The 13,720-nt window shown below is 46.2% G+C and overlaps 2 non-coding genes across 2 annotated transcripts; one reads left to right on the top strand and one right to left on the bottom strand.

Moving 5' to 3' along the window:
• The first annotated feature begins 6,333 nt into the window (after positions 1–6,333).
• LOC114816876 lies at positions 6,334–6,471 on the top strand. Its single transcript, XR_003764680.1, has one exon. It is a non-coding gene; the product is annotated as a small nucleolar RNA SNORA7 (small nucleolar RNA).
• A 1,059-nt stretch (positions 6,472–7,530) lies between these two features.
• LOC114816993 lies at positions 7,531–7,668 on the bottom strand. The gene has a single exon (XR_003764822.1). It is a non-coding gene; the product is annotated as a small nucleolar RNA SNORA7 (small nucleolar RNA).
• Positions 7,669–13,720: the final 6,052 nt, after the last annotated feature.

Here is a 13,720-nt window from a genome sequence, read left to right as displayed (position 1 = left end):
AATGAATGAATAAATCCCACCTGGGCTCTTCTCCGCATCACTGAGGAGCCTCCATCTTGACTTGCCCCCCTCTACTCTGGTTGGACAGAGAGAATCAGCAGCAGCCTGGGACCGCTTCCACAAACCTCAGGAAGATCACGGTGTCAGCTACCGTAGTGGGAAACAGTATGGCCTAATGGAAAGAGCACAGGCCTGGGAATCAGAGAAGGTGGGTTTTAATCCCTATTCAGCCACGTATCTGCTGTGTGACCTTGGGTAATTCACTTCACTTCCTCTGTGCCTCAGTTCCCTCATCCATAAAATGGGGATTAAGACTGGAAGCTCCACCTGGGACAGCGACTGTGTCCAAACTGATTATCTTGTATCTACAACAATGCTTGACCCATAGTAAATGCTTAACAAATACCATTATCATTATTATTATTATCACTGTGGCTATAGTTGTGACTGTGGACTCTGAACCACATGGAGCCTAAAATTCTGCTCCCCAGCACCCTATTGAGTTTTGTTTTTATTTTCTGTAATTGTACTTGTCTATTATGTTGCTTTAGTGCTTTATTTTCATTGTTCCTTGTGTGCCTATCTCCAGTAATTCATTCAATTGTATTTATTGAGCACATACTGTGTGCAGAGCACACACTCACTTCCCCTCCACCCATTACAGTCCTACATTATGAGCCCCTTTGAGGGCCAGGACCCATGTATAATTACCATTTCTGCAGACTTTCTCAGTGTTTAGATCAGTGCTCTGCACTCAGTAAGTGTCTAACAAACACCACTGGTACTATTACTCACCATTACTACTGTGTATCCAGAGCTCAGCCTCTAGGGCTAACCACAAGGATCACTGGAATGAAAGCTTACTTAATCCCCAGAGTTTTTGAATGGATGCAGAGAGAAGATTGAAATAGTGACAATTTTTCTCTCCTGGAATCTATAATCAATAATAAACTAACTAGTAGCCGAGCAATTCACCAAAGATTAATGTTAGGAATGCTTGCTCTGAAGAGCCTAGAAAAAGTCACGAAATGTGCTGATATGACAATTGCCACGAAAGTACAAATTACCAACTCTACGGTGTTTCCAGTGACAATGTATGGATCCAAAAGCTGAACTGTGAAAAAACAGGATAGGAAGAACACCGATTCTTTTGAAATGTGGTGTTGGAGAAGACATTTGTGAATACCATGAACTGCCCAAGAAACAAACAAATGGATTTTGGAGCAAATTAAATGAAAATGGTCTTTGGAAGGCCAAATGACTCGATTTAGATTAGCATATTTTGGACACATAACAGGAGGACTTATTCTCTGGAGAAGACACTAATGCTAGGAAAAGTCCAGGGAAAACATGGAAGAGGCAGAACAGCAGCTAAATGGATAGAGAGCATAACAACGATAATGGAAGAACCGTTAGAAAGGTTGCGGATTATGGCGGAGGACAGGACTTTCTGGAGAAAGTATATTCATGGAGTCACTTTGAATTGAAAATGCCTCGACAGCACTTACTAGTGCTAAAACGGGCCTAAATGAAATTGGATTCCAAAATCTGTGCTCAATGTTCTGGCCTAAAGCTTTCAAGGTCACATGTCCCCTCTAATAATTATGGTACTTGTTAAGCACCTACTATGTGTTAAGCACTGTTCTAAGAGGTGGGGTAGATACAAGTTAATCAGGTTGAACACAGCCACTGTTCCACAAGGGGCTTACACACTTATCCCCATTTTTTACAGATGAGGTAATTGAGACACAGAGAAGTTCAGTGACTCACCCAAGGTCACACAGCAAGCATGTGGAAGAGCTGGGATTAGAACCCAGGTCCTCCTGACTCCCAGACCTGTGCTGTATCTAGTAAGCTGCACTGCTTCTCTACTTCTACTAACCAAAGAGCCAAGTTGCTCCTAAGAGACGTTCTGGCTCAATAGCATCGACTTGGTAAAGAGCATTATTTATAAAAACAACAGTATTTCTTATTCAAGCCATGAGAGTTTACAGAAATAACAGGGAAGGTATTGTTGCTTTTGTTAATACAGCCATTTCTGAGACAGTGTGGTGTTTTAGTGTGCAAATTAAATAGGACGCGATGGTAGAATAAGGCTCCATGGTTAAAACACAATTGGGAATTGGCCGGAATATCAATGCTCAGTGGCTCTGCAGGATTCAGGAGCACGTCTGACTCCAAATTAGAAAGTTGTGTTCAAATCACGTCGGTTTCAGTACCAGTTTCTTATGGGAAGCAGAGCGGTGTAGTGGATAGAGCCCGGGCCTGGGAGTCAGAAGGTACTGGGTTCTAATCCCAAATCTGCCACTTGTCTACTGTATGAACTTGAGCAAGTCACTTTACTTCTCGGTGCCTCAGTTACCTCATCTGTAAAATGGGGTTTAGACTGTGAGCCCCACATGGGACAGGGACTGTGTCCAACCCAATTTGCTTGAGTCCACCCCAATGCTGAGTACAATGCCTGGCACAAAGTAAGCATTTCAAAAATACCATAATTATCATTACAGTACTAGTTCATTAACATTGTTTTGGGAAGTAATTGTAACTGCTCAAGTTCACCACTACCATGTTTACTGGAAATAGTGAACTTAAAGCAGTTACAAGAGTTATATTCACTCTAATCTATATGTGATCCTGAAATCATATTGTGTCAGAAAGTCTTTTGATGTGAAATAAAACATTAGGAAGAAGACGGTTCGGAAGCAAATGAAATAGTACACAGCTTCTATCATAATAATAATGTTTATTAAACACTAACTATATGCTAAATACTCAAGTAAATACAAGATAATGAGATCAGACACAGCCTCTGTCCCTCATTGGACTCAAAATCTATCTTATGTGAATTTTACAGAGCATGATTTTAATGTTTATTAAATACTGATTATATGCTAAATACTCAAGTAAATACAAGATTATGAGATCAGATACAGCTCCTGTCCCTCATTAAACTCAAAATCTGTCTTATTTGAATTTTACAGATGACAAACTGAGGCCCAGACTGTTTAAGCAACTTGCCCAGGGTCACACAGTAGGTAAGGGCTGAGTGGGACTTAAACCCAGATTTTTTGCACCCCAATCCTGTGATCTTTCTATTAGGCTAGATTTCCTGGTTTTTCACAAATGTTATTGATAATTAGAAGTCCAGTGTTTGACTACAGGGGGGAAAGGCAAGCAGAGGCCTACGCATTCCATTCCTAGCTTGGGCATTGAATAGTGAGTGGAAGGCGATCTGCTACAAGTCAAAACTCCCCTTTCCTGGGCAGCAGGGGTGTGGGAGAGAGTCGAGGGTGGAGGCTCGAGTTTACTGAGAGGAAGGAGGCAATGATAAACCACTTCTGTATTTTTACCAAGAAAACTCTATGGATCCACTCCCAGAACGATTTCAGATGGAGCTGGGATGTTCTGGGACAGATATGTCCATGATGTTGCTGGGGGTCGGAGACACCTCGACAGCATAAGACAAGACAAGACAAAGTCTTTCCCCCTCTAGACTCGGTAAGAAGAATTAAACTTCAAATTTCAATTGTGGGCAAGGAATGTGTCCTTTCTATTGTTAAACTGTACTATCCCAAGTCCTTAGTACAGTTCTCTGCACACAGTAAGTGCTCAAAAAATAAGATTGATTGATTGACTGATTATCCTCATATTTTCCACCCTCTGACTTGTCTTTTGGAATAATGCAGAAATTTTCAAGCTACAATCACTATCTGTAGACTGCCAGCTCCTTGTGGGCTGGGATCATGTCTACCAATTCTATTGTACGGTTCTCTCCCAAACTCTTGTTAGAATGTTCCACAAACAGCAAGTGCTCAAAAGATATCGATAGTAAATTGATTGCACTGTGGCAGGAATAACTGCTATCCTTTGTGCCAGTATTGAAGCCAGAAGCCCCTGGGCCTCTGGCAGTTTCTGGCCTTATCTTGGAAAGCCTAGGATTTCCAGGGGCCTTGGACAATTCATTCATTCAATCATATTTATTGAGCACTTACTATGTGCAGAGCACTGTACTAAGTGCTTGGAATGTACAATTTGGCAACAGAGACAATCCCTGCCCAACAACGGGCTCACAATCTAAAAGGGGGAGACAGACAACAAAATAAGTAGTCAGGCATCAATACCATCTAGATAAATAGAAACATAGACATATATATACATCATTAATAAAATAGAGTAAAAAATAATATATACAAATAGACACAAGTGCCGTGGGGAGGGAAAAGGGGAAGAGCAGAAGGAGGGAGTAGGGGGAATGGGGAAGGGAGGAGGGACAGAGCGAAAGGGAGGTCTCAGTCTGGGAAGGACCCCTCTCAGAGGACTCTCTCTGAAAAGCCAGTGTAGGCCATTCTGACTCTCGATGAAGGCAATCCTGTAAGGGAACCTGGGATAGTTTCCCAAAACTTTGCTGCCTCCCATGATAATAATAATAATAATAGTAGTAATAATAAATTGTGGCAATTTTAAGCGATTACTACATGCCAGTCACTGGTCTAAGTGCTGGAGTAGATAGAAGATAATAGGGTTGGACACAGTCCCCATCCCACATGGGGCTCATATTCCTAATTTTCACTTTACAGTTGAGGGAACTGAGGCCCAGAGAATTAAATGATTTGCCCAAGGTCACACAGCAGACAAATGGTGGAGCTGGGATTAGAACCCACATCCTTCTGACTCCCAGGCACATGGTTTATCCACTATTCATTCATTCAGCCGTATTTTTTGAGTACTTACTGTGTGCAGACCACTGTACTAAGGGCTTGGAAAATACGATTTAGCAATAAAGAGAGACAATCCCTGCCCACACCAGACTTAGAGTCACCATGATACTCCCCTGCCCCTCCTGCAGCTGGTACCATGGTCCCCTGCACCTCATTTCCTCCCATTCTGGCCATTCTGCTACTTGAGAGTCTGCTCCTGGTGGGTCTCGGTATGGGTGCCCTGACATGTCAGATACCTCCAGTGGGGCAGCAACAGGCCCAGGGAGTGACCGAGGGATTTACCCTCTGATGTCCTGGTTGTCCCATGGCACTTGAGTTGCAAGTCTTTAACTCATTGTTTTGCAAACAGTAAGCCACCAATAGATATGATTTAATGAATGCAAGTCCACTTCTCTGAGAAGCAGCATGGACTAGTGGATAGATCACAGGCCTGGGACTCAGAAGGTCATGGTTGGCTCAGTGGAAAGAGCACGGGCTTTGGAGTCAGAGGTCATGAGTTCGAATCCCAGCTCTGCCACTTAGCTGTGTGACTGTGGGCAAGTCACTTAACTTCTCTGGGCCTCAGTTACCTCATCTGTAAAATGGGGATTAAGACTGTGAGCCCCATGTGGGACAACCTGATACCCCTACGTCTACCCCAGCGCTTAGAACAGTGCTCTGCACATAGTAAGCGCTTAACAAATACCAACATTCCTCACTCTAGGCTTCAAGGTTCTACATCACCTTGCCCTTTCCTACCTCTCCTCCCTTCTCTCTTTCTACCGCCCACCCCGCACGCTCCACTCCTCTGCTGTCCACCTCCTCGCCGTCCCTCGGTCTCGCCCATCCCGCCGTCGACCCCCGGGCCACGTCCTCCCGCGGTCCCGGAACGCCCTCCCTCCTCACCTCCGCCAAACTGATTCTCTTCCCCTCTTCAAAACCCTACTTAAAACTCACCTCCTCCAAGAGGCCTTCCCAGACTGAGCTCCTCTTCTCCCTCTACTCCCTCTACCACCACCCCCTTCACCTCTCTGCAGCTTAACCCTCTTTTCCCCCCATCTCCCTCTGCTCCTCCTCCTCTCCCTTCCCATCCCCTCAGCACTGAACTCGTCTGCTCAACTGTATATATTTATTACCCTATTTATTTTGTTAATGAAATGTACATCGCCTTGATTCTATTTAGTTGCCATTGTTTTTACGAGATGTTCTTCCCCTCGACTCTATTTATCGCCATTGTTCTCGTCTGTCCGTCTCCCCCGATTAGACCGTAAGCCCGTCAAACGGCAGGGACTGTCTCTATCTGTTGCCGACTTGTTCATTCCAAGCGCTTAGTACAGTGCTCTGCACATAGTAAGTGCTCAATAAATACTATTGAATGAATGAATGGTTCTAATCCCAGCTCTGCCAATTGTCTGCTGTGTGACCTTGGGTAAGTCACTTCACTTCTCTGAGCTTCAGTTACCTCATCTGTAAAATGGGGATTGAGACGAGAAGCCCCATGTGGGACAGGGACTGTGCCCAACCCAATTTGCTTGTATCCACCCCAGCTCTTAGTACAGTGTCTGGCACATAGCAAGCACTTAATAAATACCATTATTATTATCACTATCATTATTTTTATGTACTGTTCTAAATTCCCCTCTCAGGGTTGCACCTGGAGAGTTTCCAGTATTCTACCAGTCTCAGCTACAGGAGGAAGAGTCAAGCAGAGGCCTGTCCATTCCATTCTTAGCTTGGCCGGTGGCTAGCGAGTGGAAGGTAATCTGCTACAAGTCAAAGCTCACCCATGCTAGGCAGTAGCGGCATGGGAGAGAGTCAAGGGCATAGACTCGAGTTTACTGCGTGGAAGGAAGGTGGCAACGTTAAACTACTTCTGGATTTTTACCATAAAAACTATGGATGCACTACCAGAACAATTGCAGATGTAGAGCGGGGCATCCTAGGAGAGATGTGTCCCTGGTGTTGCTATGGGTCAGACATGACTCGACAGCATAAGACAAGACTGTTCTAAGTGCTAGGATAGATACAAGTTAATCAGATTGGACACAGTCCCTATCTCATATTTGGTTCACACTCTTAGTCCCCAGTTTACAGATGAGATAACTGAGGCACAGAGAAATGAAGTGACTTGCCCAAGGTCACACAGCTGACATGTGGCAGAGCTGGGAGTAGAACCCAGCTCCTTCTGACTCCCAGGCCCATGCTCTATCGGCTAAGTGTAAGAGCTTAAAAATACCACAGGTATTATTATTCTCTTTCAGACTCTATTTCTGTCTATCCATCTCTCTCCTTCTACCCCTGTCGATTTCACCCACCTCCACTCTTCCTGTTTCCCCCAAACTCCGCTTTTCTTAACTAACCGTAACCCTCCTCCTCCTCATCTCCCATCTCAGTTTGATTCCCAGAACAAGTGATAACTTTACCCCTTATCACTGTGCTTTAAAATGGGCAATTGGGAGTGTGAGCCCCAGGTGGGACAGGGACTGTGCCCAACCTGATTTGCTTGTATCCACCCCCAGGGTTTAGTAATAATAATAATAATTCTGGTATTTGTTAAGCATTTACTAGTACAGTGCCTGGCACTCAGTAACCGCTTACAAATTGTTGTTGTCGTCTTATGCTGTCGAGTCGTGTCCGACCCATAGCGACACCATGGACAAATCTCTCCCAAAACACCCGCCCTCCATCTGCAATCATTCTGGTAGTATACCCATAGAGGTTTCCTGGTAAAAATACGAAATTGGTTTACTATTGCCTCATTCCACGCAGTAAACCTGAGTCTCTGCCCTCGGTTCTCTCCCATGCCGCTGCTGCCCAGCACAGGGGAGTTTTGACGTGTAGCAGATTGCCTTCCACTCGCTAGCCACTGGCCAAGCTAGGAATGGAACGGACAGGCCTCTGCTTGACTCTCCCTCCTGCAGCCGAGACTGGTAGAGTACTGGAAACTCTCTAGTTGCGACCCTGAAAGGTGGCTTAACAAATTCCAGAATTATTATTATAATTCTTAGAGGTTTGGCAGTGCAGTAACAGACGATTTTCCTTTCCCCATGCTGGCACAGGGCTCTGGGAGTCCCGGTCCTACCCACCTTTCCTGCCGCAGACTCTGAGGTTCATGGTGGGGTGTGCGGGGGTGGGCTATAATGTCCCCAGCCATTCTGCCCCATCATCACCCTACAAATGGCACTGGGTGCTGCCAAGGAGGTAGACTCTGGTGCCAGCTCAGCCCAGGAGCCAGCTCCCTCCCACCAGGTCAGCTGGCAGGAGCAAAGCTCCAGCCAGCAAGCGAACCAACCCACCGTTTCCCCCATTACTCCCACAGAGAGAGAACAGTACTCCGTATGTATCCAGGGCCTGGGAGAAAGCCAGATGGAAATCAGGCAGGGAATCTAATAGAAATCCAGGAAACTCAATCTTCCTTGCTTCATTCCAATCTCTCTGGGGTCCGGGCCTGGGCAGTGTGGGATTCAGCAAACATATGCTGAAGGCAGCTGCCTCGACTCTCAGGGAGTGGTGGGGGGAGGCAAATTATAGGCCAGTTGTCCTATCCCTCCCCTCTCTCCTATGAACAAAAGCTCACATACATTTGTGTTGTTGATGCAGAAGCCGCATGGCCTAGTGAAGTGAGCCTGGCCCCGGACATCAGGGGACCAGAGTTCTAACCCCAGCTTTGCCACATGGCTGCCGCGTGATCTTGTGCATGCCACTTCACCTCTCTGTGCCTCGATATCCTCATCGGTAAAATGGGGAATAAATGTCTGTTCTCTCTCCCTGTTAGACTTTGAACCCATGTGGGACAGAAACGGTGTCCAACCTGATGATCTTGTATCTAGTCTTGAAGCAGCGTGGCTCAGTGGAAAGTGCCCGGGCTTGGGAGTCAGAGGACATGGGTTTGAATCCCGGCTCTGCCACATGTCAGCTGTGTGACTGTGGGCAATTCACTTAACTTCTCTGTGCCTCAGTTACCTCATCTGTAAAATGGGGATGAAGATTATGAGCCTCACGTGGGACAACCTAATTACCCTGTATCAACCCCAGCACTTAGAACAGTGCTCTGCACATAGTAAGCACTTATTATTAGTCTGGTGCTTAGTACAGTGCTCGGCACATACTAAGTGCTGGACAGAAACCCAAATATTGTAATTGGAAAAAATATGGCCTCGTAGAAGGAGTATGGGATTGGGAGTCAGGAGAACTGGATTCTTCTCCTGGGTTCGCCACTTACCTTCTGTGTGTCTTTGGGAAAGTTACTTATTTTCTGTCAAGCACTGTACTAACCACTGGAGTAGGTACAAAATCTTTAGCTCAGCCCATTATTATTTTGAGTTACCGAGGTCCCAACCCTACTCGCTCTTTTGATATCGTGGTATATGTGCATGTTTCCCGCTAGAACGATGATACTTTGAGGGCAGAGAATACTTCAGACCAAAGCTCTTCCCATCTCTCATTGGCTCGGGCAAGGGCTGGGTATCCAGAGGATGCTCAGTGGACTTTGGAGGGAAGCTATTTAATAATAATAATGATAATGTTGGTATTTGTTAAGCACTTACTATGTGCAGAGCACTGTTCTAAGCGCTGGGGTAGATACAGGGTAATCAGGTTTTCCCACGTGAGGCTCACAGTTAATGCCCATTTTACAGATGAGGGAACTGAGGCGCAGAGAAGTTAAGTGACTTGCCCACAGTCACACAGCTGACAAGTGGCAGAGCCGGGAGTCAAACCCATGACCGCTGACTCTGAAGCCCAGGCTCTTTCCACTGAGCCACGCTGCTTCCCGTGCTATTTTATTTCTGATGGTCACCTTGAGGCTGATCCTCTCCTCGTATTGAGGCAACGGGTTTTCTTGAGGTTTGACCACCCCTAACACCGGACTCTATTCCCCTTGTTCACTACAGCTGACCCAGCATGACTCCCTAGCTCTGCCAATAATGGTTTTGTACTCCCAGCACTCTCCATGGTTTTCTACAATAATCATAAGATTTCTGAATCGCTGGCTTCCAGGACTAAGTCTGACTGTGAGGCAGAGGGCTAATAATGTTGGTCCCAGAGACTTGAGCTCGAAGATTCTAAACAGTCCTTAGAAGGGCCAGGGCAGCTCTTAAAAAAGACTGTCTTATCTGTTCTAAGCCTAGGTGTTTATGCCTATATCCCTCCCTTGGCTGGGGACTGATTAGCAAAAATCTAACAGGGGCTTATCTCTCCCCTGTTCATTTAAGTCCCAGAAGTAGCCTCCTGGACTCTCCTTCAAAAGATGGTTTATTCAGTTTACTTCCACAGTTTATTTTAATTTGGGGGACCCTTGGCATGTTTACTTAAGGACAGATTGTATGTCTGTGACTATCCTTTCTTCCCCCTAGAACCTCCCAAAGGGCACATGAGCTGGTCACCTTTTCCCTTAGTAAATCTCCAGGGAGTTTAGTTCCTCACTCAGCATCCAGTGGGTGCTCAGTAATATCATTACTGCTGTTGATGACTTTTCTCGAGTAGTCAAGCCTCAAAATTCTTCATCTCTGTCAAATGGACAGCGTGACCCTAAAGGACCTTGGTTATTATTACCAACAATAATAGTATTATTATAGTATTGGAGAAGGGAGGGTTGGCCTGGAAGCCCAGAACTTCCTGTTCTTTCATGACTGGATTCCCCACCGAAAGAAATGAGCCCATTCAGTGAGTGTGAAACTAAACTCCACAAGCAGAAGAGACCCAGTCAGATATGTTTAATGATAGATCACGGGTCTGGGAGGCAGAAGGACCTGGGTTCTAATCCTGTCTCCTCCACTTGTCAACTGTGTGACGTTGGGCAAGCCACTTGTGTATATATCTAGAAGCAGCATGGCTTAGCAGAAAGATCCGGGCTTGGGAGTCAGAGGTTGAGGGTTCTAATTCTGGCTCTGTCACTTGTCAGCTGTGTGACTCTGGGTAAGTCACTTAACTTCTCTGTGCCTCAGTTCCCTCATCTGTAAAATGGGGATTAAGACTGTGAGCACCATATGGGACAACAGGGACTGTGTCCAACCTGCTTAGCTTGTAACTACCCCAGCACTTAGAACAGTGCCTGATGCAAAGTAAGGGCTTAAAGAATGCAATCATTGTTATTATTATTATTCTCTGTCGGGGGGAATGGGGTGCCTGTGGAGAAGAAGACCACCAGCCTGTTGCTTTCTAATTGATGTGTCCGTGCTGATCCCTTACTGTCCTTCTCACTGACTCTTTGGATTCTCCAGCTCACCCCCCGCCCCCATCTCCGGCTTCCGATATTGTTAAGCTGCCACATTTCCCAGCGGCCACCTGTCCCTTTGCTTCACTAACAAGTGCCCTTGCCCTCCCACCCCCTCCCTCTCCCCTGCACCAGCTGCCTCCGGAGTCATCTGGGCCGGGCAGAGGAAAGGAGAGAATTAAGATGTCGGAGTTAGAAGTGTTCAGTGTTCAGATGGAGACCTCAGGGGAAGAGCATGTCCTAAGGACTATGTCATAATCAGTCTAAGACACATGTCCCTCCCCATAGGCACTTTTAAAGAAGCGCCGTGGACCAGTGGATGGATGGAGCACTGAAAATCTGAAGGACCTGGGTTCTAATTCCAGATCCGCCACTTGTCTGTTGTGTGACCTTGGGCAAGTCACTGTAAAATGGCGATTGAAACTGTGAGCCCCACGTGGGACAGGGAATGTATCTAACCTGATTTGCTTGTGTCCATACCAGCACTTAGTACAGTAGGGCACCAACACCAAGGACTCTCCCACAACAGGACCCGCAGCCCCTCAGAACCTCGTGTAGCTCCCTGACAATCCTCGGCCTCTCTGCTCATCTTCCAACTCCCTTGGCCTAGCACCCCTCCCGTCATCACCCCTTGAAGCCCATCCAGGTAGCCAACCCAGACCTTGGGACACTGTATTCCCCAGCCCCCCGACCAGGGCCATGGGTCACTGTGCTCCCCTGCACCCCCCATGACCCATGACCCATGATCTCTGACTCCCAGCCCATGCTCTTTCCACTAAGCTGTGCTGTTTCTCTAAATAAGAAGAGCAGCAGGGCTCAGTGGCAAGAGCCCAGGCTTGAGAGTCAGAGGTCATGGGTTCTAATCCCAGCTCCGCTTTTCACCAGCTGTGTGACTTTGGGCAAGTCACTTCTCTGTGCCTCAGTCATCTGTAAAATGGGGATTAAAACTGTGAGTCCCACGTGGGACAACCTAATCACCTTGTATCCCCCCAGCGCTTAGAACAGTGCTTTGCATATAGTGGGCACTTAACAAATACCACCATTATTATTATTATCATTATTAAATACGATTGACTGACTAGGGGCCTCCCAACACCACCAGGAAAGCTATTGATTTTGGTAGTACTGAAAAGGCAGAAAGACTTCCACAAGGCCACCAGCCCAAGGTCTTACTAGCTGGCCCGAGCATGATGTTTTTGCAAGAACTGCAGACTCCCAACCAGGGGACACCCCAAAATTTGAGAACACATCTCAGGAATTCCCTAGACCTAAACCTAGACCTAGACTGACATCCAAGGTGAGGATATCCACCTTCAGAGCAGAGCCGAGAGGGGCAAGGAATGATGAAAAGTATAAAAGGTGGCCAGAGTGAGCCAATAAATTGCATTGTTGATGACCTCTTGATTTGAGAATTATACTAGAGTGACAGGCAGGTTGCTTCCCTTTTTTTAGGGGAATACTTTTATAGGAATCTCTATAAATTGCTTTTGGGTAGCTGTCATCAGCAACAAGCACTATGGGGCTTTAAAATCACTTGATTAGTTCTAAAAAAATCTATTTATTCCCAGGTTTTGTCAAATGAGATAGGAAGGGATCTAGGTCCCCTACAGAATCCTAAATCATAGGAGCTGTGACCACACAAGGTGCAGAAACCTGTTACCCCCAACCCACATGGTAACAGGACAGGCCCACTAGGTCATCATTACCAAGAGACCCCACACCAGGATCATGGTTTTGTGTGAACCTTCTCCTTGAGCAATTCCAAGAGATGGTCGGATTGTCCACCCTGGAATGATGCAGGCTCAGTGTGGATGTAAATCAGTCAATCAAAAATCAATAGCATTAATTGAGGGTTTACTATACTAAGCACTTGGGAGAATACGATATAACAGAGTTGGTAGATACACTCCCTGCCCACAGCGAGTTTACAGTCTAAAGGAGGATATAGACATGAATATATCCTGCTGTGATTATTTCTCAGTGGGCATGCCATGTGCCTGGTGGCTCCCTGGATCACTGGCAACAAAGCATTAATGGTCCCTTGTTAATGAAGTACTGTGCATTGTCCACGAATATAATAAAATACAACACAAAAATGAGAGTACCAAGAAAACTCAACGTTATGCTTTTATCTCTTTCACGTGTCAATGATCGAGTAGAATGGACATGAAGGTCAAAATATCCTGCCAGTATCTCCAAGGGAATCCCCTTGAAAATAAGAAAAGCAGCATGGTGGAGTAGATAGAGCACGGGCCTGGGAGTCAGAAGGTCATGGGTTCTAATCCCAGCTCTACCACTTATCTGCTGAGTGATTTTGGGCAAGCCACTTCACTTCTCTGGGCCTCAGTTCTTTCATTGTAAAATGGGGAATGGGCTTGTGAGCCCCATGTGGGGCAGGGACTGTGTCCAACCCAATTCGCTTGTATCCACCCCAGCGCTTACTACAGTGCCTGGCACATTGTCTTATGCTGTCAAGTCGCCTCTGACCCATAGCAACGCCATGGACTCATGCACCACTCTCCATCTTCAATCTTTCTGGTAGTATAGCCATGGAGTTTTCTTGGTGAAAATACGGAAATGATTTACCACTGCCTCCTTCTGCGCAGAAAACTTGAGTATTCAATAGTATTTATTGAGCGCTTACTATGTGCAGAGCACTGTACTAAGCGCTTGGGATGAACAAGTCGGCAACAGATAGAGACAGTCCCTGCCGTTTGACAGGCTTACAGTCTAATCGGGGGAGGAAGGGGTTGAGTATCCACCCTCAACTCTCTCTAATGCTCCTGTTGCCCAGCACGGGTGAGTTTTG

This window comes from Ornithorhynchus anatinus, chromosome 1 (assembly GCF_004115215.2).
Source record: "Ornithorhynchus anatinus isolate Pmale09 chromosome 1, mOrnAna1.pri.v4, whole genome shotgun sequence".
Classification (NCBI taxonomy): domain Eukaryota; kingdom Metazoa; phylum Chordata; class Mammalia; order Monotremata; family Ornithorhynchidae; genus Ornithorhynchus; species Ornithorhynchus anatinus.
The sequence above is the reverse complement of the archived record's forward strand: the minus strand, read 5'-3'. Positions and strand labels throughout refer to the sequence as shown.